Source organism: Tympanuchus pallidicinctus, unplaced genomic scaffold (genome assembly GCF_026119805.1).
Source record: "Tympanuchus pallidicinctus isolate F22 unplaced genomic scaffold, pur_lepc_1.0 scaffold3, whole genome shotgun sequence".
Classification (NCBI taxonomy): Eukaryota; Metazoa; Chordata; class Aves; order Galliformes; family Phasianidae; genus Tympanuchus; species Tympanuchus pallidicinctus.
This window is the reverse complement of record NW_026294747.1, coordinates 55189054-55212832: the sequence shown is the minus strand read 5'-3', so window position 1 is coordinate 55212832 and position 23779 is coordinate 55189054. Positions and strand designations below refer to the sequence as shown.

Genomic DNA, 23779 nt, shown 5'->3' with positions numbered 1-23779 from the left:
CAGAAATTGCTATCCTCCATGATCATTAAATAAAAATCTCTTTTAATGAGAACCTCCACAAGTGGAAGCCCAGATTCGCCCAAGCTGAGGTTAGGCAGCAGAGCATACAGTACTCACAAGGATGTTTGTGCATGTAAAGGACCTGTGGGGATGCACAGATGTTGGAGTTTAAGGTTGGATCAATCTCTACTTTAAACTGAACTCCCAGTTTTAGATCAGCTTATTCTGAAATTTGGGCGAGTATTTCTGGCTTTGGCTAATTTCCAGTTCTGAAGAGGAACAAAGGGTTCAGCCTAGTGCCCATTGAAATCTTTGATGCAACTTCATATTTGCTCAGTACCAAGCCAGCTCATGGACGGATGGTATTCCAGCAGCTGCAGACCTAACTCTGCTCTCCCTTACTCCTGTATAAAGCCAAAATAGAGCCATGGGAAGAGTCTTCTCTAGGGATGTGAATTGGCAATCTGGGAAAGGCAGCACATCCATCCCATCCTGGGGAGCAACCAACGTACAGCAGACTCCAGCTGGAGTCACAGTTATGTTAGACACCTTTTGTAGGCACTTATTTGCATTCTCATCTTGGTGTGTTACTCTACACTGACAAAGTTCCTTCTTTCCTAGTCATGGGGGGGGGCTTAAACTGAAGGGCTAATTGACTCCACTGGAGAAAGACACTTTTACGGTGCTTGTTTTTTTTATTTTTTGCTTTAATACCAGTCTAAAATAATGAGAGTCGTGAAAGGATATGCCCTAAACCATAAAATGCACTTACTGCAGTTGTATGATAAATCAGGAAGGACACGCTTGCTTCTTCCTAAGGAACTGCAGAGAGCTGGACAAGGAATTGAGCGAGCAGATTGATTTCTGGCTTGCTGCACACTCCCAGTTGGAGTGAAGAATTAGCACAGGTCAAATTGCTCACAAACCTCTGTCAAGGAATATATATAAGCCTAGCCTGAATGTCAGCCTAAAGGGAAGAAAACCTGAGCTTTGTGGTTCTGCTACATTCCAGCACGGGTGATTTCTTTAGTGATATGCTCTCCTTGTTCCTGTATCTGAATACAGCTTTTTTTCCAGCTATTTTTTCCCACTAAACAAGCAAGGGTCTCCTTAAATAACCCCATGTCCCTGCAAGGGCTTGTGTCAGGGCAGCAAAAGGGCAGGAGCTGCCTCTCTATTCCTCATGGCACTAAGATGCTCAGCTCTCAGCCACCAAGTAATTTTCCTTCAGGTAATGCAATAGTGCATGGAAGAGCCTATTATTGGCCAGTATTGAGAGACTTAGAGAACACTAATTGGACAAACGAGGCTCCAGAGATTCACAGGCTAAGCAGATGAATATGCAATTGGGGAAAAAAGGCAAATGAGGCCCTGAGCCATTCAGAAGTGGGATGGTGTTGTGCTCCTGAAAGCAAAGCGACGCGTGGACATGGAGCCTTTCCTGCTTGCGAGTCTTCTCCCACTACTGCTTCAGGAGGAGCATCTCTGCTATGGGGATGTGCTGTACAGCAGGTATTGGGAAACATTCCTCAGCCTCATGGTGTCTTCCTCATCCACACCACCCAGTGGGGACATGTTACTGTTGGCCATATGTGTGAGGCTCTGGGAAACAGGAAGAAAGGGAGGGAAGAAGAAAAAGCAGAAAGGCAAAAGTAGAAAGGTAACGTTCTTTTTTAACCTTCTTTTTGAAAGCTTTTCCTTGCAGCTACAGGACATGAGCCCATCCTGCTTGTCCTGCCCTTCCATAAGCCCAGCCATGCTCACCAGCAAGGTGGATGATGGCATGGAAAGGCATGACAAAGCCCCAGATGGGAGAGGTTTTGTAGCTCAGGGGAGTCTGATCATAGAATCATAGAACCATTAAGGTTGGAAAAGACCACTAATATCATCAACCCACAACCACAGTGCCTACGACACCACGTCAATCAAACCATATCACTTGCTGATGGCAGCATCTCATCTCTGTGCCATGCTGTACCTGCCCCTTGATCTCTAATATACACAGATGGCAGTGAGATTGCTTAAAAACTGTGTTTTGAATGCTTCCAGCCATATCTGTTCACCAGTTCACATTTTTTTTCCTTAACCAGTGCGTTTTTCAGCAGTTGAGTTGGAACTTGACATTCTTCATGTCCCTGCCTATCTAAGCCATTCTATGATTCTATGATTCTTTGATTCTCCATGGCTGGGTCTTGCTCCATGACCAGAGCATGAAGCTACTAGCATAAAATGAATAATAACATGTTGAGTTCAATCATCATCTGGGGCTGATTACTGCTGGTCCTGCAGCACTTGACGTAACTCTGCAAATGCCCCTGCGAGGAAGGCCAAGAAATGACGGATAGCATCATGTAAGTTATTGCCAACCCTTCTCATAGGAAAAAGTGCTCCTTGCTGGAGTTTGGATGATAAATCACTGCGTTTTCCTGTAGTGCATTAGCACTTGCTATCAGAGGTCAGGCCAGAGAATAACCCTCTCGCTCTAATTGACATGCAAAGCTACCCCTGTGTATTAATTTGGCTGGGGGCTGAACTTGGAGCTGTGGCGCTGAGATCAGAAAAACGGAGAGCGGTAAATCTGCAGTAAATTGCCTGGATATTTATAGGCTCTCACACGCAATACGTTTACTTTAAAAAATCAAAACGATGCTACAAGGCATAGGGTGGTGCAGCTTTCTGCCAGCAGCCTGGCTCAGAAAGTGCACAGTGTCGTATGGCAGGAGGAGGAAATACGGCATGGTGTTACTACTGGGATGGGAGAGGAGTTTGCCCTCTGTGTTAAAAATGAATGGGTTGGTTTGAGCCTTTGGGTGCATCCAGTTAATGTGGATGTCATCACTCCTGGAGGTTCAAGAGCCATGGAGGTGTGGCACTGGGGGACATGGGCTGTGGGCATGGTGGGGTTGGACGGGGCTGGACTTGGGGATCTTGGAGGTCTTTTCAACCTGAATGCTTCTGTGATTCTATGCTTGCCCTGATGGGCAGAAACGAAAGAAAATGGCATGACCAAAAGGAGCTCTGCATTAGGTCTCCCGGAATAATGGGAAAAGTCAAAATGAGGGAAACATAATGAGAAAGGCTGACGTAAACAAAGCTGTTTCTTCCTACACATCTTTCGAGTTAGCTACTCTCATTAAATATCTCTGTATCCAAGGGCTTCCAACAGTTATTTTCTCTGTGTACTTTTCTTGGGAGGAGGACTGCGACTAATTGATGCTGGGCTTCGTTAGCTTTTCTATGAGGAGTTAATGACGTGCCTCCGGCCAGCCTGTGTGCAGGCACAGGCTTGCAGGGGTTGGATGAATCCATACGAGCAGCTCTTGCAGTGAGAGTGGATGGGACAGTAGCCTTTGGGGCTGAGGATTTGTCTGAATCAGAAATCTGGGACATTTTCACTTTCTGGGGAGTGGGAATATGCTGGATTTGATTTTGTTTCCAAAAATGCCCTTTCCATCCAAGACATCGGTGCAGGTCCAAGATCTGGAGCATCTGCTTGACCTGTTTTTCTATTTTTGACCTATTTTGCTACTTTTCTCAGCCGAGTTGCACGGCATTCTGATCACATTGTGTGTGAAACACATCACAATCCACTGCACAGTCAGGGCTGCAACAACCCCCATGTTCTCCCTCCTTGCTTCCCCAATAATAATTAAAGCACAAGGGCTTGATTACATCATGTAACCCCTGGTACTCCCACAGCCTGTTTGTGTTGGCAAGCAAGGCTGACAGGTTGGAGAAAAAGCAGCCCGGCTACCTCTCCCTGTGCTACAGCACACACATCAGCAGGCTGTTAGATGATGATGGTGATGATTATTATTATTTTGATCATTATTATTTTGATTATTGTTATTATTATTCTTATTATTATCATTGCTACTATTGCAATTATAGTGTTCCCAACCTCAAGATAGGAAGCAGCTGATACGAGCCTGAGTGCAGAGCACAAAGGGGCTGCAGCAGCACTGAGCAGATGCTGGGGTTGGGGCTGTGCATTTGTCTTTGAGCCTTGGGACAGCACGTGATGGATGAGCCCTGGTTGCAGGGTTCTGGCCTTCATTGCTGCCCTCAGAGTGACTTTTCTGGGTGACTTGCTCTATTGTCCTGTTCTGGTCTCTTGAGTGGGACCATAACCCTGTCCTACCAGCCTCGTGTGCCTGTTTCCTCACCTATAAAATAAGGCCAAATGCAAGTTTTCCTCCAGCCCTCCCGTTTCCTCACAGCTGATGTGCAGGGGAGCAGCTGGTGTGAAAACACATTTATGGGGCCTGGTGTGCAGTGACAGTCATCCCTGGTGGGCAGTTCAGATGACATATTGGCTGATGTTGAAGGAAGACTGCTCCTGACTCCAGCAAGCCAAGATGTTGCCCAGTATCTCATTTTGGTAGCTTGGTCAGACCAGAAAGTGAGTTATTAGCACAGCTGCCCAGGGAGTGGTGGAGTCACTGTCCCTGGAGGTGTCCCAGAACCATGGAGATGTGGCACTGAGGGATGTGGGCAGTGGGCACGGCGGGGTGGACTAGGGTTGGGCTTGGGGATTGTGGAGGTCTTTCCCAACCTTAATGATTCTATGATTCAGTAATCATCCGAACCTTTATGTAGATAAATGCACCTGTGTTAGTGACCATCACAAAGGCAACGTGTCCCATGTTTCAAGTTTTAAGGTGATGCACGAGCACACACATGTCTTTAGATGTCTCTGATCTCAGCCAGCATCTGCTGCCTCCAGTATTGCTCCACCTATGGCTGCTTTCTAACCCAGACTTCCAGGTTGTGGTCAGTGCAAAAAGAACAAGGACTGCGTTGTGCATCCTGCTGGGACATGACAAAGCATCCTAGAAGACTCTATTTAATTGAAACACCAGCAAATGGAATGTCTGGAAAAACATCAGGGGTTCTCATAAACAAATTGCCCCATTCTCCCATGTTTCACACTCTCCAATCCTTTGGATTTTGTTGGTTTTTTTGTTTAACCTTCTCTTCAGTACATGTTATTTTGGAGCTTATTTCAGGGGAATACTTATAGGCCAAGCTTGTTCGTAGTTATGACTGGCTTGCTTACAAATTACCCTTTAATCAACAGATTTAATATTAATTAATAATTCATAGGCTGCTCTTAGGATAAAATTGCATAATAATGTCTTTGATGCAGCCCAAAGTGTCCATTGTAGATGGCATAAAATGTTAATTAGCAGGAAAATGCAGTTAGGAGAAAACTCTTTTAATTATGTAATAGGCCTCATTACAATGGGTAATCAACAATGCTTCCAAATTAGCCCACTGGTAGCATTTATCTATATATAGCAAATAAACTTCTGTTTGCAGAAAATGTGTTTGAGTAGTCAGCTCCTTAATTGATGTCAGGCTGCTTTTAAGTCGCTGCAGTCCCTCCCCATATTCTGAGAAGGACCGCTCTGCCAAATGGGCTGCATGTGAAGCTTAGGGGATAATGGGGAAAACTGTTCACAAATATTTGTTGAGATATGCAAGCAAATTTCAGTTTGACCTTTCATAGGACCCTCATCTGAATACTGGAGCATTTTGCTGACAGCGGTGCCCAGAGAAAAATTTAAAGCATTGGTGCATGAATATCCCTTGAATTTCACATTGTACGTTGGGTCGCATGACTCACACTGCCTGCTTTGTTGGGAAGTTGCATAAATCACCCTGTCAAGTGATTACAGACCAGGTCGTGTGGTCAATACAGCCAAAGCTGAACCTTTGGAAGGAAGATGGGAAGGGGCTTGAGAAGCAGAAGCCTCAGTCATAATCGCCATTCCCAGGTGACTTGTGTAAGACACTCCATTGAAATGATTGGGAAGTCTGAAATGAGTCAAACCAGCCAAGGTCAAATCCATGTCTACATTATGTCTAGAAGGATATTGCTGTTTCCATGTTGATTTTGGGAGATATCTGGGCTATCTTCCCAATCTCAGCCAAATAACTACCTTTATATACAACTATGGTGCAGCTGGATCCAGCTCAGACCTCTCGTGCAGGGATGGTGGATTTATTGAGTGTGTCCCCTGTTCAGCCCAGCAAACCTTCATCTTTTACCACAGATAATTAGCAAAGGTAATAAGAGCCTGCAGTCAGTCGCTAAGTAGTACTTATGGCCACTGATGTCCCTTGGATGGACAGCATGAATCCTTGGGATCTGATGACCTTTGCTTGTTCTCTGTGCTCTTGCTTGCAATTCTCCTTTTAGTGCTGTACAATGCCAACAGCCTGAGTTTATCCATGTTGTCAAACAGACGGATGCTCTATTATTAGATTTGTTCTAGCAGACACCTAGCTATATTGGACAAATGTAATTGATAGTCTCTACAATCTGCGGACACAGATTTCTGCCTCCTTCGGTGTCTGGTCATTTCTATTCATTTCATCTCTGGAATCTAATGTAATAAAATTATAAAAGGCTCTAACTCCTCAGCACTTAATCAGCTTAGTATGAGAGAATTACATCAGCAGCCCTTAGGTGTACTTTATCCTGCAAAGGAAATCTCACATTAGGAGACAATCTCATTATTTTGACTACTAAGGATTGTGTGAATTTCTTAAGAGCCGCCAAGAATACGGAAGAGTTTAGACAGCTGTGGCTTCATTTATAGCAGACAAAGAGCAGGAGGAGTTTATTTTGCCAGCAAGGCCAGCAAGACGTGCAGCCTGGACCCACAGCCAGCATCCTGAATCTCTTACGGAGAGATCCCAGAGATCCACTGTAGCCTTCCAGTACTTGAAGGGAACATATAAACAGCAGGGGGAACGGCTGTTTGTGAGGGTGGATGGTGATAGGACAAGGGGGAATGGCTTTAAACTGAGACAGGAGAGGTTTAGGTTGGATATGAGGAGGAAGTTTTTCAGCCAGAGCGTGGTGAGGCACTGGCACAGGTTGCCCAAGGAGGCTGTGGATGCCCCATCCCTGCAGGCATTCAAGGCCAGGCTGGATGTGGCTCTGGGCAGCCTGGGCTGCTGGTTGGTGACCTGCACACAGCAGGGGTTGGAACTGGATGAGCACTGTGCTCCTTTGCAACCCAGGCCATTCTGTGATTCTATGATTCCGTGATTCTATGATTCTATGATCAAGGGTACAAAACAAGAGCATGTTTAGAGGTAGGCAGGGACATGCATGGTACAGCTATACCTGCTGTTGCTCAAGGTGATTTCTATGCTCACTGGTCCTTGGTTCAGCAAAGGATCTATCAGGTTAATGATCCCATTTTCCTCTTGAAAGACATGCAGATTCCTCCTCCCTCCTCTGTTCCTTCATCTCAGTTTCTAGAAAATATCTTCCTGGTGATGCAGTGGCACAGCTGCCCAGGGAGGTGATGGGGTCCTCATTCCTGGGGGTGTCCAAGATCCATGGAGATGTGGCACTGAGGGATGTGGTCATGGTGGGGGTGGGTTGGGCTTGGGCATCTTGGAGGTATTTTCCAACCTGAACAGTTCTGTGATTCCGTGATTCTATACCCCATCCACAGACCCAGGTTTCTCACCCTGGAAGGATCAGGCTGTCTTTGTGCCCAGCATAGGTCTGTGTGTCTCTTACCTTAAGCCTAGCTCTGCCATGAGTCTTTTAATTCGGTGTTGGCATGGAGGGCATCAGTGGGGTGGCAGTCTGCCTCCACTGGTCTGCAAAAACCACAAAGTTAGCTTTGTTGTCTCTTTTTTTTTCATATTTTGATTTATTTCTACCTTTAAAATTTCAGCAGCTGCAAAGATAAGGTCAGCAAGAAAGTCTGTGGTAAAGCAGGAGGAAAAGTCAACTCTTCTGGGCTGCATTACTACAAAGCCATCGTGTCCCACATCTGCTCTCCAGCCCTCACTGTGGGCAGCTGGAGTTCAGCAAAAGCAGGATTTCTGAGCTTATTTTTGGCACATCCAGATACAGACCTAAAGAGAGGAGGAGGAGGGCAGGGAAGATGTGGAAAGGGAGAAAAAGAAGTTCAGTGTAGATTACAGGAGCTTCACTTTCAGGTGAGTTGAGGTTGGGGTTGTCCAACACTGCTCCCTCCTTCCCCTCAGCTCTGAGCCATGGGATGGCATTTATGCATCTCTGGGCACTGGAGTTATTTTAAAAGAAAACAGCCTGCTTGTTTTCCAGTCCAAGTTGGCTCGGCCAAGCTCAGCCCCTCTAACCACAGTCTGGGCATTTATTTTAGTCCTCTAGACTTTCTGAGGCATTTCTTGGGGCTGTTTGTCTGGTTCTTGCTGGGAATGATGGAACAGGATTAAAATAGAGAGGAGACCCAGGCTCGGGTTCATTCCTTTGAAAAATTCACCATGGAAATCAACACGAGGCTCGGTACCAGGAGAGGATCCCACTACATCTTGGAGCCAAGCATGGGGCAATTTTGGGTGGCTTTCACTTCACCCTTGTGTCTGAATGCAGGGTATGGATTTATTAAAAACACTAAGAAATTCTGTTTCAGCCTCAGTTGAGGCTTTGGGGGCTGGAATTGGTTATAAAAGAAGGAGTGGAGCCCTCTCCATCATCACACTGACACTGGAACGTTGGGCTTCCATTGAAGTATTAGCCGTGATGAGAGGTACACCTGAATTTGAGGTTAAGTGGCACCGAATCACATTCTTTTTGGTCACATCAGTGTAATGGGAAAGCATTGGGCTCTCGAAGCCCAGCCTTCATTTTACAGCACGGAGCTGCTTGCTGCGGGTCGTGCTTGGAGCCAGGTGGCCGGCATCTGCTCAGTGTTTGTCACATTATCCTCTCCTCTGGGGCAGCCTGAGCAGCCGCTCGTGTTGCTTTGTCCCTGTTAATTTGAGAATGTGTTGTTTTGCCTTCCTGAGCTGAGCAAAGTGCCCTCTGCACGCGATGGGGAGGTCTGCGATGGCTCCTGGAGGAGTTCATCCCCATCGCCAACGACCCCCCTGAGAATGCGCCGCTAATGCACAGCTGAGCTCTGCCCCATGCACAAAGCAATGGCCACCAATGGAGTGTGTTACTGGTTTGCTCATCTGGCCCAGAGCCTGACCGTGGGGTGCTTCAAAGATAAAGGCGGTGACCCTGAATCCCCAGAGAAGAGAGGAGAGGAGAGGCTGGGATTGAGGAGATGGGCTGCAAAAGCTCCCTGGGGCACTCAGATTGCCAAGGACTTGGGCTTGGATCTGAGCTGCAGCTGTGGTTCAGCTCTGAGCTGCCAAGAAGGTCATCGTCTGCCTGGGCAGGGAGGTTGCATGCTCAGCACAGAGCTGTAGGACTGTAGCTGGTGAGCAGCTCAGTGCTGGCGTGGGCTGAGCGTTTCATCTGGAAGCACAGGACTTGCTCCAATGCAACGCAGGAAGACAGTGCACTGGGATACATAGGGCTGCTTTGACATGGATGTGCAGGGGAAGGAGACTTCTTGCATACTGTGAAAGCAGCCCTAGTTAGGCAGCCTTGGGGCATTTCTCTGGGGTCTAAACTTCCCAGGAGCTTGCCCTTGCCTTAGGACTGATCATTATGCATCTCCTCTCGCTCCTTTATAGCTCATCTTTGCAGAGCTATAATTCAACCAGCATTATTATGGTCTGCTGACTGTTGCCTCTATCATATTTCCTCCTGGAACTTGCAGCACAGCCCTGGTGCTATTATTTTTGAATGTCCTTTAAGCAGAACTGTTCACACCTCTTGATTCAATTTGCTGAGAGTCTCTTAGCATTCCCATCGCTTATCTAAACATATCATATTTCAAGGTTTACTCTGTGGTTATAAAAATCTGCTGTTGGCACTCAAAATAAAACTCTTTGCTGGATCTTAGCCTGGTAACAAATGTGTTGGATCGAGCTGGGCTGGAGAAAAGAGGGTTTTAGGAATTTATGAGATAGGGGCCTCCAAACTGGAAGGCTTCAAGCTGATCTCCCTGCTCTTAGATTTATCGTTTCAGACAAAACAAATCCAATCTGCACTACTTTTTCTGACCAAAGAGAAGCCTCTAATGAAGACACTTGAGGCACCGATTGAAAGTTAACCTCTGCTCAGCTCCAGAAAAAGGGGATGCCAAAGGCAAGGGGACACTGCCTGTGCAGTGGATGCCATGGGTGGATGCCATCTGTGGTATCTTTTGCTTAGAAAGGATGCAACAGCCACTTCTAATATCCATTTCAGGTTGGATATTAGGAACAATTTCTTCTCAGAATGAGTGGTGACGCAGTGGCACAGCTGCCCACGGAGTGGTGGGGTCACCATTACTAGAGGTGTTGAAGAACCGTGGAGATGTGGCACTAAGGGACATGATGGAGGTGGGTTGGGGTTGAGCTTGGGGATCTTGGAGGTCTTTTCCAACCTTCATGTTTTTAAGATCCTACAAAAGGGGATGGTGATAGGAAAACAGGAGATGTTGGGAATAGGTGTGATAGAAAAGCAGGATGCTGGATGCAGATGTGGCTCATAGATGGAGGAAGTGCTCTCTGCAGGTGGATGAATAGCATGGCTGGAGAGTTGTCCTGGCACAGCACCTGCAAAAGGCAAAAGCAGAAGAAACATCCCACAGTGTGATCACAAGCTTGCAGCTGTCCACTTTGCAGAGGCCCCTGGTTCAGACTCTCATTGTGCATACTCAGGGTTACAAGTGGCTACACAGGACTGGGATGCTGGGGACAGGCGAGCTTTGGCAAACATTTACTGGCTTTTACTAGTCACCTCCTTCATCTCTCAAGGTGGAAACCTGTGGGAATGTGGGTGATGGTCAGCCTGGAGCCTGGCCAGGAGCTGGTGGTCACCAGGACCAGAACCTCTTCCCTTCTGGATGTGCACAGCCTAATGCATATCACTGACCTTGGAGAAACACTCTCCATTTGCTTATAACTCCCAGCAGCAGCTCCATTTTTGGGGATCCAATTTGAATCATGGAACTATATTATCATACTGTCATATAATTGTATAATTGTTTGGGTTGGAAGGGACCCTTAAAGGCCATCTGGTCCCACTCCCCTGCAATGAACAGGGATACCCACAGCTCCATCACTGCTCAGAGCCCCATCCAGCCTGATCTTCGGTGTCTGCAGGGATGGGGCACTGATGTGACTGGATTGAAGGCATTGCCAGAGCAAAGGGGCTGGATGAGATGGGAAAAGAACCTCCAGCAAAGGTGCTCTCAGAGCAACAAAAGACAACAGCTATGGAAAAGCATCTCTTCTTTCTTTTGGTAAAATGCCCACTAAACTGAATGTGTGATCAGCAGCCAGGATATTGAGAATTTCAGCCCAAACTGCAGTGAATTCATACCATGTTGTTGGCAGGCAGATGCAGTTATTCTGCAGGTAGGCAGCAGCACACCCTCTGCCAAGCTGTAGATCAAACTCCTTACGGGTTTTCAGGGCAGTCTCTGGGAAAACACAGCCGTAGTTCAAATAATTATTGAACTGTAGCAATGAAAGAGGCCTGCCATGCTGGGCCAGGGCCCTGGCTTACAGCTCCAGCTCTCAGTTCTTGTAGATTAATCCCTGCTTGCAAAACCTTGCCTATCAGCTCAAACATTCCCCATAGCCCAAAGGACTTTGCAATCCAGTAAGGATTCCTAGAGCGTAACTGGCCTGGTTTCTGGTTTGAGTCAATGCAAAGTGCCTTTGAACTCCAGCAGATTTGCACTGTACCTGTGCCAGTGCTCATGCTGGGGCCTGGAAAACCCCTTTGCAAAACCTTTATTCCTCTGGAACATCATGGCTGCTTGAATAGGAGGAATAGGCATGGGGCATGGTGGGGCAAAACCTTCAGAGGAAGGTTTCAGAGGAAGAATTCTGTTAATATTGCCAGCTTCTGTCCGTCTACATGGGGCAGAGAAGCTGCCCACTTTCTGCCCTTCATGCTCACGTGTAAGGATGATAGAATCGTATCAGAGAATGGCTTGATTTGGAAGGGACCTCAAGGATCATGGAGATACAATCCCCTCACCACACTCAGGGCCACCAACCTCCACATTTCACAGCAGCCCAGGCTGCCCAGGGCCCCATCCAACCTGGCCTTCAACACCTCCAGGGATGGACGGGGGATCACAGCCTCTCTAGGCAGCTGTTCCAGCACCTCACCACTCTCACAGCAAAGAACTTCCCCCTGACATCCAACCTCAGTCTTCTCTCTTTCAGCTTGAAACCATTTCCCCTAGTCTTACTATTATCTACCCTTTCAAAGAGTTGAATGAGGATGTGAGGTTTGCTCCAATCCAAACCCACATGAAGGGCAGGAGGAGCGAGGAGATGAGCAGTCCTTGAAGGTCTGTGCATCCTGCAGAGACAAGGATTCTCAGCTGCCCTCCTTACCTGGCAGTCTGTGAGACACTCAGATGATTAATTTTAGATTTGCTCACATCAGCATTTTGTTATCTGAGCTGTGAAAAGCAAAGCAGAGAAGTGAGAACACTGTTTGGAAACGCATTAGTGATCAGGGATGTATTGCTCCGTGTTTACAGCCTGGCCTTTGAGGTGTGCAATGACAGCTGCATGAAAGAAATGCCTGATAAAAGATCACTTTATTTCAAGACCACATTGTGAGGCTGCACCAAATACAACGAGCAGGAGTGGACCATGGGCTGAAGGCTCCTATTCCTTACTATCACATTGGATGTGCATTACCCAGCCAGCAGGCTGCCAGGACACTTTGGGGATCACCGTGGGACTCTCCTTGGGTAAGTCCTTGCCCTTAAATAGCTTCACCCTGGGACAGATGGAAGCTATGCTTGTTCTTTCCAGGCTTTTCCCCCTGGATGGAGCTGAGTCAGTGCCATCAGGGCATCCTTCACACTCAGCCATAAGCAGGTGATTTAAATCCCAGTGGTAAGTGAATGGTAAATTAGAGGCAGCCACTTTCCTTCCAGGGGGGTGGTAATTTTTGCAAGGTCAGCTTGGAAGAGAATTAAAGCCCCCCAGAAATATAAAAGGGCAGCCACAGTCATAGAGTAAGATGTTTCAGGAATGGTTTAGAGGGTGGATGATGGAATGATCTATGGAGAAGTGTTTCCTGCTTGTTCCCGTGTCTCCTGAGGCTGTGGTTTCTGCACAGGTAACTTTGATTGCAGAAGTAAAGCTGTATTGAAAGTTGTGGTTTGGGCTGCTGTTGGAGCACAATCAACATCACCTTCTTATTTTGTAGTAGAAAATACACCTTTTGGTTGAATGGGGTTGTATTTTTGGCTAGCTCTTAGTTCATCCAAACTGATACGGGGAGGAGCAGAAGAAAGCTGGATTAAGAACCTGCTGTAGAAACAAGCTCCCCTGACTTCTGCCATGGATGCAGCCCAAGGAGATCATCCTCCTTTCTCTATTGAGAATGCTGAGGTGCCCACCCTGAGGAAGGACCCACGCTCTCAGCATCTTCAGTTCTTAAACTGATGCAAAACACAACAGGTTAACCAGCCAGCCCTAAATACAGCCAGCGGAGGATGTAACTCCAACACTTGATAGCATTTCAGCATTTCGTTAAATCTGGGGAGAGGTGGTCTGAGGTAGCGAAAAACCCACCCAAGCATAAAAAAACCACAAACTCCTTATGGCCAAAAGGCCAAACCATTGCTGCTGATCTGAGGCAGAGCACACCTTCCCAGGAGGAGCGCGCAGCGGGAGACTTCTTCGCACGCGATTGCTGTGTTTTGGTGGGGAAAAAATAGAAGTCTGAAGGCAGCAGCTGTCCCCATGGAGGCTCTGTTGCCTCGTTTTCTTGTTAGCTTCTGCAGCTGCAGCATCCTAGCAAGCTTGTACTGACTCATCCCATTAGCTCTATTTAAGGCTTGGGATGTGATATGTTTGTCCAGACACTGGGAGCAAAACATGCTCCCCTATTTTTTTTTTTTTTTTTTTTTTTTCTTCCCCAGTCTGGGATGTTTTATTTTAGCTTAAGGAAAACAGTGAGGAAAGGAAGAGCAAATATAACTCCTCAGGAGGCAGCAAGAGCTGCTGCGAGTGGGGCTCTGTCTTCTGAGACCGTAAAACTCAAACCTCCCACGCCTTGCAGAGGGGTGAAGTCAACAATTATCTGTGCTACGCAGCCCACAAAGAGGAAAAATTCAGAAGAAGTGTTAACCATGAGCAGGCCTATGGGCTGGCAAACAGCAGATGTGGTCCCACTTGTCCCATCTAGGCCATGGGGTGGCTTGGAGGAAGCCCAGCGCTTCTGATCTTTTCTGAAGTTAGGTTACTTGAAAGTAGAGCTCTTTGTGTACCTCTACATGCTTAAGTGTGGAGACCAGACTTGCCATTTCTGCATGAGCTACCTCCAGGAAAGCCCTGAAGTATCCTCTAGTTGGTTTTGAAGGAAAAACAAGAGAAATCTGGCTTTTCTGTGGAATCACAGAATTGAGTATGAAGGGACATTTAAAAGCCATCTGATCTTACTCCATGCAATGAACAGGGACAACCATCAGGTATGCAGAGCCCATCCAGCCTGACCTTGGGTGTCCGCAGGGATGGAGCACCACTGCCTCTCTGAGCAGCCTGTGCCACTGCCTCACCAACCTTATAGTAAAGAACTTTTCTATTCTGTGCAGTCTAAATCTCTTGTAGTCTAATGGGGGTGTGTTACTATGACTCAGGTGCAAGACCTTGCACTTGGCTTTGTTGAATCTCAAAATGTTCTCCTGGGCCCATTGCTTGAGCCTCTCTAGTTCTCTTTGGAGAGAGATAATAGAGATAATACCTCTAGAGAGAGTTATTAGAGGTATGTTGCTTATCTCTAATAAGGTAGATGGCAAGCTCTGGGTATGGATGGTAGTGCAAGGGGGCACCTTCCTCTATTCCAAATGAAGAACATGGGAGCTTGCTTTGAGGATACAGGAAAACAGGAGTACACGTGGAGACCCTGGAACGAGGATAAGGGAAGGACCACTTGGTTAACAAGTACAGCAGGATAAGGGAAAATGGTTTGAAGTTGAAGGAGGGAAGATTGAGGTTGGATGTCAGGGGGAAGTTCCTTGCTGTGAGAGCGGTGAGGTGCTGGAACAGCTGCCCAGAGAGGCTGTGATCCCCCATCCATCCCTGGAGGTGTTCAAGGCCAGGTTGGATGGGGCCCTGGGCAGCCTGGGCTGCTATGAAATGTGGAGGTTGGTGGCTCTGCTTGTGGTGAGGGGGGATTGATCTTCATGATCCTTGAGGTCCCTTCCAACTCAAGCCATTCTATGATGATTCTGTGACATTTGGTGGTTGGACTCAATTATCTTACTGTCTTTTCCAACCTTGATGATTCTATGATATTGACTAGGTTGTGTTATGTGGAAGGATGCCCTTGCTGCCTGTCAGTTTGCTGCTGTTTAGGGCTGGGAGTTGCCTGAGGGCAGGCTTGCTGTGGTTTCCTGTGTTTGTATAGTGTCTACAGCAATCAACAAGATTTCCAGGGCGCTGCAGGGCTGGACGTTCAAGTGCATGGTGCCTGCTGACATTTCAGGAGAGTTTGGCTCTCATATAATAAGGCTCAAAGGGAAGAGGGCAATAACACCAGCAGTAGCAGCAGCAGCAATCCATAATATGATACCAAGCTCCTCTGTAATTGCCTTTCTCCCATCTCAGTTCTCTAGTGCATAGACAAACCAATTGCTCTACGAATGTCCATGGAACAGCTGTGCAGTTCTGTTGTCAGACAGCATGGAGCTGTCACCAGCCTCTCCTTGCAGGTGGGACATTTGCAATGTCTTATTCTCAGGCTCTAAGAGGCAGGCTCCCATATGAGATGCACACCTCATGCCCATGGTTGGTCAAATGATCTGTTGCCTGCAGAGCCCACCCATGCACTATGTCCAACAAATGCCCCCACCAAAACAAGGGTGGGTTTTGCTTGGTGAAATAAAACTCCAGGTTTTATAAACATAAAATAAACATAAAAAAGAGCATTTTTGGTCCAGGTTCAGCAGCCTGCCGACCTCTGGCTAGGGTCAGAGGAGCACAGTCATCCAACATAAATTTCAGGATATCACAGGAAGGTTTGGGTTGGAAGAAACCTTCAGGTTGGATAGTAGGAAACATTGCTTCTCACAGAGAGTGGTGATCCAGGGACATGGTGCCCCTGGAGGTGTTCCAGAACAGAATTGTGCAGATGTGGCACTGAGGGATGTGGACAGTGGCCATAGTGGGGTGGGTTGATGGTTATTGATGTTCTTAGTGGGCTTTTCCAACCAGAATGATTCTATAATTCTATTATTAAAACTCACCCAGTCCCAAACCCTGCCATGGGCAAGGACACCAAATCAGACAGCCCAAAGGATTTAAGGATTTATGACAGCAGTCAGAAACGTGGCACCTTGCAAACAAGCGTCTGGGGCTGGAAGGACACATACTGAAGGAGAGACACAATGGGAAAGCAAATGAAACAAGGAAGAACCTTCTGGACCAAGGGCCAGAACTGGGCCATGGGACTTGGGATAGAAAGAAAAGAGGCGTGAGGAGAGGAAGGGTTTCACTGTGATGGAGAAATGGTCTGGAGGTGGGCATAGGGGCTGAGATGTGCGGGCATCAGTGTGGTCCCATGGGTCTCTGATCTGCTTCCCATTAGCAAGTGACACTGCCTTGTGGGAGTTTTGGCTTAAAAGCTTGAGCTGGCTGGGGTGGGATGTCTCTCCTGCAGGTCTGAGGATGTGCACTAGAGTTGCTCCTGGTCTGAGCTGTCTTGGGTCAAGCCAGAGAGAGGGAAAGAGAGCTTGTCAGAATTTCTCCCCTCCTCGCCCTTGAAATATGCTGGTTCTTTCCTTCTTTCCTTCTTTCCTTCTTTTCCAGAGAAGACACAAAAACAAACTTCTCCAGCCAAAAGTAATCAGTTTTGCTTTGATTTTTTTTTTTTTTTTTTTCTCCTTCTTCCTTTTCAGCCAGGGCTTGCTCAGCTCCAGCTGCCTGCAGGGTTTGCTCACCATCATGTGCTCTAAAAGCTCTCACTATGTGGTCAAGCATCTCCGTCCCTCTACATTTGCTGCCAGTGGAGAACAAAATAAACAGCACACAGACACAGGGTGTATGCAGTGTAATGCATAACTGCTGTCCCTTTTCCAGAAACAATTTTTTTTTATCCTGCTAGCATTCCTTGAACAGAATGTTTGTGTGGAGGCATGAGAGCCCACTATGTCTAAGAAGGCCTTGGCAAGATGCAGGTCCCACCTTGAGCATGTCACGTCCCTTGCAACCTTTACAGCTTCTGGTTTGAGATGAGTTTTTGGCTCCTCATCCTGGAATGGTGATCCCTGGAAGGGATTTGATGTTGGGGATGAAGTATCTGAATGTTTAAAGCATGCTGTTCCCCTTCTCCTCCTTCTTCCCATCACCTCAGGGGGAGAGGCTCAGGCCCAGGCAAAAACCTCATCCAGAAAATGTAGAAGTCTTCAGCCTCCAACATGAGATCTATGCTCTTTGCCCTGGATTACATACAGAAACTCGGTAGCTGAGGAGCCCCAGGAGACACTTGCACTGGTAGATGACAAATCAATGTCAGCATGAAACACCAAGTATGTATCTGTGGTGGTGGAGCAGGTGCTGATTCCTGAGCCCATCTTGGAAGCATGTCCTGAAGGTGCAGCTGGGTTCCTCTTTGGGCTCTCACCTTCTGCTCCCCAGCTGACCTGGGATGGGACCAGTGTGCTTTCAAAAGGAGAAGCAGCCTACGAGAGAATAGCTTTCCCTCAGCAGCATCTTCCTTGCAAATTCTCCTTGTTCCACATCCAGAAGTTTGCCAGAGCTGGGTAAGTCTCTGATGTGTGTTGACCCCCTTTTTTCCTACCTGCCTGCACTGTATGCTTTGTTCTCTTCCTTCAGAATTCATCATAACAATGGAAAGGATGTTCTTGAAGAGGCGATTTCTCCCCAGGATGCAAAGAACTGCTGTCTGCCTGTGCCAGATGCAGAAAAAAGCTTACAAACACATAGAAGGATACGATTTCCAGCCATGAATTCAACTCAGGTGCCGTGAACTAATACTTTTATGAAGGAATTTTTGAGCAACAGAAAATCCCAGATGAAAACAAGAGTGGTAGGCAGTGCTCAGGAAAGGTTACAAATCTGAAATGTAGTTATTGAAAGCCTTTGAATGATCCATCAAAGAATACAACACAAAAATGTTCTTACCCTCAAACTAGTAGAGCTGGAAAAGGTGTAGAAAGTTGGTTGCAGAGGATTTGAGGAGTTATATGAACCAGGCAGGAAGGCTGGCAGCTGTGCAGGCTGCTTTGTGAAGCTGCTGCTTTTGGTGTGAGCATAATTAACACTATGAATTCATAGGCTGAAAATTGGTGATGTGCAGGGAAATCACCTGTTGAGGGACAAATGAGATGCTCGGTGAATTGTGGGTGGGAATGCAAACTGATCATGGTAGAGGATGGACAGGGAGCTGAAAAGTGTGCAGGTGTGTCTGTGCAACCCTCTCTACTAGGGTTCATTCTAGGGTCTGCCTTGCTTCCTTCTTGGGCCAAGCTTGTTTGAGGTGGAAGGGGTCTATAAAGGCCATCTGGTCCAACGCCCTGCAGTGAACAGGGGCACCCACAGCTCCATCAGGTGCTCAGAGTCCTGTCCAGCCTGGCCTTGGGTGTCTCCATGGATGGAGATGTTTCCACAAGATTTAATGAACGTGACTGAGAATATCTATTAACATCCTATAGCTACAGTGAGCACAAAGAGGATTGCAGAGTTTTAGGTGTCCACCACTGGAAATGCTTGTGCTGAGTGCCTTGGTGATGCTCTTCAGTTCCAGGTCTGCTCCCAGGAGCACTACTTCACCAGTGCTTGTGTGGGGACAAGAAAGAATCCAAATTGACTGCTTGAAGAGGAAGGTCCAATGCAAAGTTGACAGTACTACCAATACCTATGGCAAATTTTAGGATGGGAAGGAATGGCCTCAGGTTGCACCAAGGTGGGTCAGGTTGGATATTAGGAGAAATTGCTTCTCACAGAGAATGGTTCTGCAGTGATACAGGGTGGGATCACCATCCCTGGAGATATTCAAGGAACCTAGAGATGTGGCACTGAGTGATGTGGACATGGTGGGGGTGGGCTGGGCTTGAGCTTGGGAATCTTGGAGATGTTGTTTGGCGAGGGCTGTCTTTGAAAATGCCTCTCCTACAGCATTTCCCAGTTGATCTCAGAAGGATTTAACAACATTAACTCATCAAAGATGACAGCACCCTGGGGGTGTTAAAACAATGGGGCACCCCATCAATCCCATTTCCATGGCACCGCAGGTGATGGGGGCAGGGGAAGGTGCTTCAGAGCAGTGGCTTTTCCTCCTCTGTGGTTTTCTCTTTGGCAAGGCAGCTCGTGGCCACTGCAGAAGTTTTCTGTTGGTGCTGCACATTGCACTGCTGTAGCTTTTTGTGCATGGGTGATAAAAACACCCACCGTCTCGCAACTCATTAGCTCTCCTCCGGCAGCATTAGTGGTTAACAGCATAATTAGTTTCAGTGGTAAAAGGACATTTTGTGGACCTAGGGGAGAGATTGTTAATCTTCTGGCATTTCGGGCAACAGCAAAAGTAGCAAATTGCTTGTTAGGGGCAACAGCAGAAATATTTGCATGCTGTTAAGCAACTTATGACTAAAACACTGGCCTGAGGTAGTGAGCTTTGTTTGGTTGGTGAGATAGAGTAAAGAAGTGGAGTGATCTTAATGTCATGAAATATCATGTGATCTCAATGAGCAGAGAGAAAATGTCCACCAGGACGCCTGTGTTCCTTACTGCTTCTGGGTGGTTTGTTGCTCTGTGTGTATCTGCAGGACACAGTGCTTGGGCTCAGCACTGACTCATCTACCTCCTGCAGGAAGAGACTGATTCTGTAATAAAGATAAAGATGTGCCACTGCTGGATGTGTGCACAGCATTTAGCAGGCTGGGCATAAATCAGGACAGGAACTGAAGAATAGCAGTGTTACTGTATGGTGTGCATTTGCCACCTTCAAGTTTCCTCCAGTGTCCTGGTGATGGCCGCCCATGCTGGCAAATGGGTGCTCAGGGCAGGTGGCTCTGCTCCGTGAAGAAAATTTCTCCTTACTTCCAGTGCCCTGGCTCTTGAAGATGGGTGGAGAAAGGCCTGAAGGCCACATAATGGAATAATGAACATGGAATCATTTGAGTTGGAAGGGACTTGTAAAGACCTTCTGGTAGAACTCCTCTAAGTGAACAGGGATACCTACAACAAAATCAGGATGCTTCCCCTGGAGCCTTCTCCTCTGCAGGCTGCACAGCCCCAGCTTTCAGCCTGTCCGTGTAGGGAGATGTTCCATCCCTGGGACCATTTTAGTGGCCCTTGCTCTGCAGCAGGTCCATGTCTCTCTGGCACTGAGGACTCCCCATCTGGACACAGTGCTCCAGGTGAGGTCTGACAGCACAGAGCAGTGGGGCAGATCCCCTCCCTTGCCCTGCTGGCCACAGCTCGCTGGTTACATCCACCTGGAAGCCATCCAAAGCAATTCTGCCATTTGACCACGACCCAGAGCCCAGCCCTCCTGGTCTTGGTGAGCAGCTGAAACCAAGATCACTTGGATGCTGCAGGGAAAGTATTTTTCTGCTGGTGATGCTGCAGGCATTGCAAGATTCATGACGTGTTGGTAATCTCCTGGGGAACACTGGTTGCTTCACATTTCTGGTCCAAGGAAGGTCATGCAAAGTTCAGAGCAGCTTTGGGAAAATATTTGAACTTCTGGATGTTTGTGCGAACCCAACCTCTGACTTCTCGTGTGAAAACGAGCCTCTCGTTTTCTTATTCTGTAAGTACTGAGGGACAACACCCTCAGTGCACGCGTGTGTCTGCATGGTGGAAAAGCAACTGCTTTGTTTCAAGAATGTGAAAAAAGTCTGACATGAGCACATCATTGTGGATTGCTGTGTCCCAGCGGTTGGCAGAAGAAGAAATGCCTTGGATCTAGATAGCACAACTCCACAAACACCTCAATCCTGAAACAAAATGGGTCCTATTACTGCTAGGACTCAAATACCTGAACCCCATTGAGGAAATTGTCCTCACACCTAATCCATCATCCCTGGCCTGAGTACCCCTCTGTCCCCCCGGAGCAATTTCAGCACTGTGTATAACAGAGCGTGCATTATTCCTTAATGCAAGGAAAAGACTGGCTCGTTGTTTTGAGAAGGAAAGCAGATTTGACCATTTTGCAGTGAGCTGCAGATGCAGGGAGCAGAATGCAAAGGTGGTCTCAGGGCCCGAAGGGGTGCTTTTGGAAGGTTTTTCCTCTTTTTATCCATCCTCTGGTCCTTTTTCTCCCGCTCTCCAGGCTGGATTACCTAATATCAGAAAGCAGAAATACAACTGACTTAAAGGTTATCCATTGCATGCTGTGTGTGTACACGCAGAAGGATTGATGTAAAAAGGAAAAGGGAGGAAAAAAAGAAAGAGTTCGCGTTTCCAAAGGTTCCAAGCAAGGATGCCCAGCAGCACATGGTGTTGGTGCCCAGGACCACAAGCCTGTTTGCTCCCCAGCTGATTTTGGGCTCCTTGGCCACCATTGCCCACAGATCTGCAGGGAATCTGTGTGACATCTGCCCCTGCAATTTGATTCCTGAGCTCTGTGAAGCGTCACTAACACAGCCAGATGTCCCACCTGGAAAGGGGCATGGAGAAGGTAAGAACTGCTTAAGTATGGGAAATCAAAACCCCTTTCTGATGTGCGCTGTTTCCCCCTTCTTCACTCAAAAGTGGTGCATGGGAGCATTTTGGTAGCTATAGAAACTTCAAACACAAGCACAGTAACCAAAATGTGCCTCTTTGCCAGTGCTTTTCCCCGATGTGAGCCTCCCAAGCAGCCCTGCAAGGCCCCAGGGAGCCTCAGCCTGGCACTGGGCATATTTATTTTGCCAGATGGAAACAAGCAGCATACATTCATGAGATCGAAATGGAGAGAGATGGATGTGGATACCAGGGACTGACTGACTCAGGGGAGAGATGCTCCTCCATACGGTGTAATCTGGGAGCACTTTTGTTACTGTTATGGGCTTGCTAGCAGATGGATCATAGAACTGTTCAGGCTGGGAAAGCCCTCCCAGATCCCCAACCCCAGCCCACCCCACCATGCCTACATCCCTCAGTGCTGCATCTCCATGGCTCTGTAACACCCTCAGAGATGATGACCCCACCTCACCCTGGGCAGCTGTGCCACTGCATCCCTGCTCTTTCAGGGAATACATTTTTCCCAACATGCAGCCTGAAATGGGGATGTGGGACAGGAAGGGCAGGGATGCTGGGAGCAGAGTATGCCAGGAGCAGCTTGTTGGCAACTGAGAGAAGTGTGAGGCACCTCTTGGTGCCAAGTGAGCACCAGATCTCATCATTCAGTACTCCCCCTCTTCTCCAGTACATAAATAAATAGGAACCCCTCCCACTTCCCTAAGCAGTGGGGCAGCTGAGAGGCTTGCTCTGCTCTGTACCAATCTGCAGCACATGGCATCCTCTCCTCTCCTCTCCTCTCCTCTCCTCTCCTCTCCTCTCCTCTCCTCTCCTCTCCTCTCCTCTCCTCTCCTCTCCTTTCCTGTCCCATTCTATTCCAAAGGGGTAATTTGGTTACAAGGGACTTTTGGGGTGGCTGGTTTGTTTGCTTTGCTGGAGCTAGCAGAAGAAAAAGGCTTTTTTCTTTTTCTTTTTTTTTCTTCTCTCCTTGCAAAGGAGGAACAGGTGGTTTTCCCATTAGCGAGGGCTCCCTACGCGGATGGTGCTTGGGTGGGCTCCAGATTGTGGAGGCAAAGAAGCAGCCTCATGGGGTGGGCTTGTTGTGGTTGCCACCATGCACCTTCCCCAGCTGAGATCAACTCCCAAAGGATGGCAAGCTGCCCACCCTCACCCAAATGTCCTCCTGAACCTTTAAGAGTCAGGGTAAAGCCAGGAGGTACCAGTGATGTGCTGGGGTCAGAAGGAGGGAGCCCTGTAAGAAGAGTGGGAGGGGATCAGTTGGACAAAGTGCCAAAATTGGAAGAGATGGCACATGGAGAACATTCCCATACATATGTTTTCTTAAAAATATGGCTGTTTCCGCAGCTGCCTGCATTGCCTGTTCCCGTGCGTTGCTACTCTATTGCCAGGAAATTTTCCCTGATAACTTTCCTAATTGATGTCTTTCTTTGCTTCAGATAAAGCTGATTTCCTCCCCTGGTGGCAGCAGCGGATGCAGAGAACAATAGGTATGGTGCCTGCTCAGGGAACAACTCCTGCTCCCCTGTGCCATGCCCAGCCCTCAGCTGGGATGGAGGGACCCACCCGAGGGAAAAACCAGCTCCAGAGGAGTGGTTTGGAAAAGAACATTGCAAAAATTCATGGAAAACAGTGACTGAATGAAGAATGACGTCGTGCAACTGTTCCAGGAAAGGTGCAGCAAAATATGTGTTTACTGCAGAAATTCTATGGAATGGATAAAAATAAGAGAATCTCATCTCTAGAAAGATGCAGGAGGTCAGAGGTACCTGAGGGCAAGCAGCCACAGAGCTGTGATCAGCCGCAGGAGCCCCTTTTTGGTGTCTGATCACAGATGTGAAACTGCTTATTGTAAAACCTGCAGCAGGACTTACCCAGTGATTATTATCTCTGGGTAATGTAATGGGTAAAAAACATTTGCTTTTTTATTTTTCCCTTAATAGTGGATGGTGAAAGAGTCTTTAATCCTCCCAACGTGGGCTGACTGCATCTGGTTGCTCATCAGCATCCACCCTGGGCCACCACAGTCTCAGGCTCTATTTGGGATTTCACACCTCCCCAAAAGCTGTTCTCCAGTTTGTCTGGTGTAGTTATCCATCCCAAATGCAGCTCTTTACTTCTCCAAGTTTGGTCTAGCTCCTTCCAAATTATCACTGTGAATTTATTCAGATCGTCGCTAGTCGTCTGCCTTCCAGACGCC

At 47.5% G+C, this 23779-nt stretch overlaps 1 long non-coding RNA gene across 1 annotated transcript; it reads left to right on the top strand.

The window, feature by feature from the left end:
• The first annotated feature begins 19616 nt into the window (after nucleotides 1-19616).
• Nucleotides 19617-23254, top strand: LOC128087302 (uncharacterized). The gene is made up of 2 exons (XR_008209779.1): nucleotides 19617-21520; nucleotides 23019-23254. It is a non-coding gene; the product is annotated as an uncharacterized LOC128087302 (long non-coding RNA).
• The last annotated feature ends 525 nt before the right edge of the window (nucleotides 23255-23779 follow it).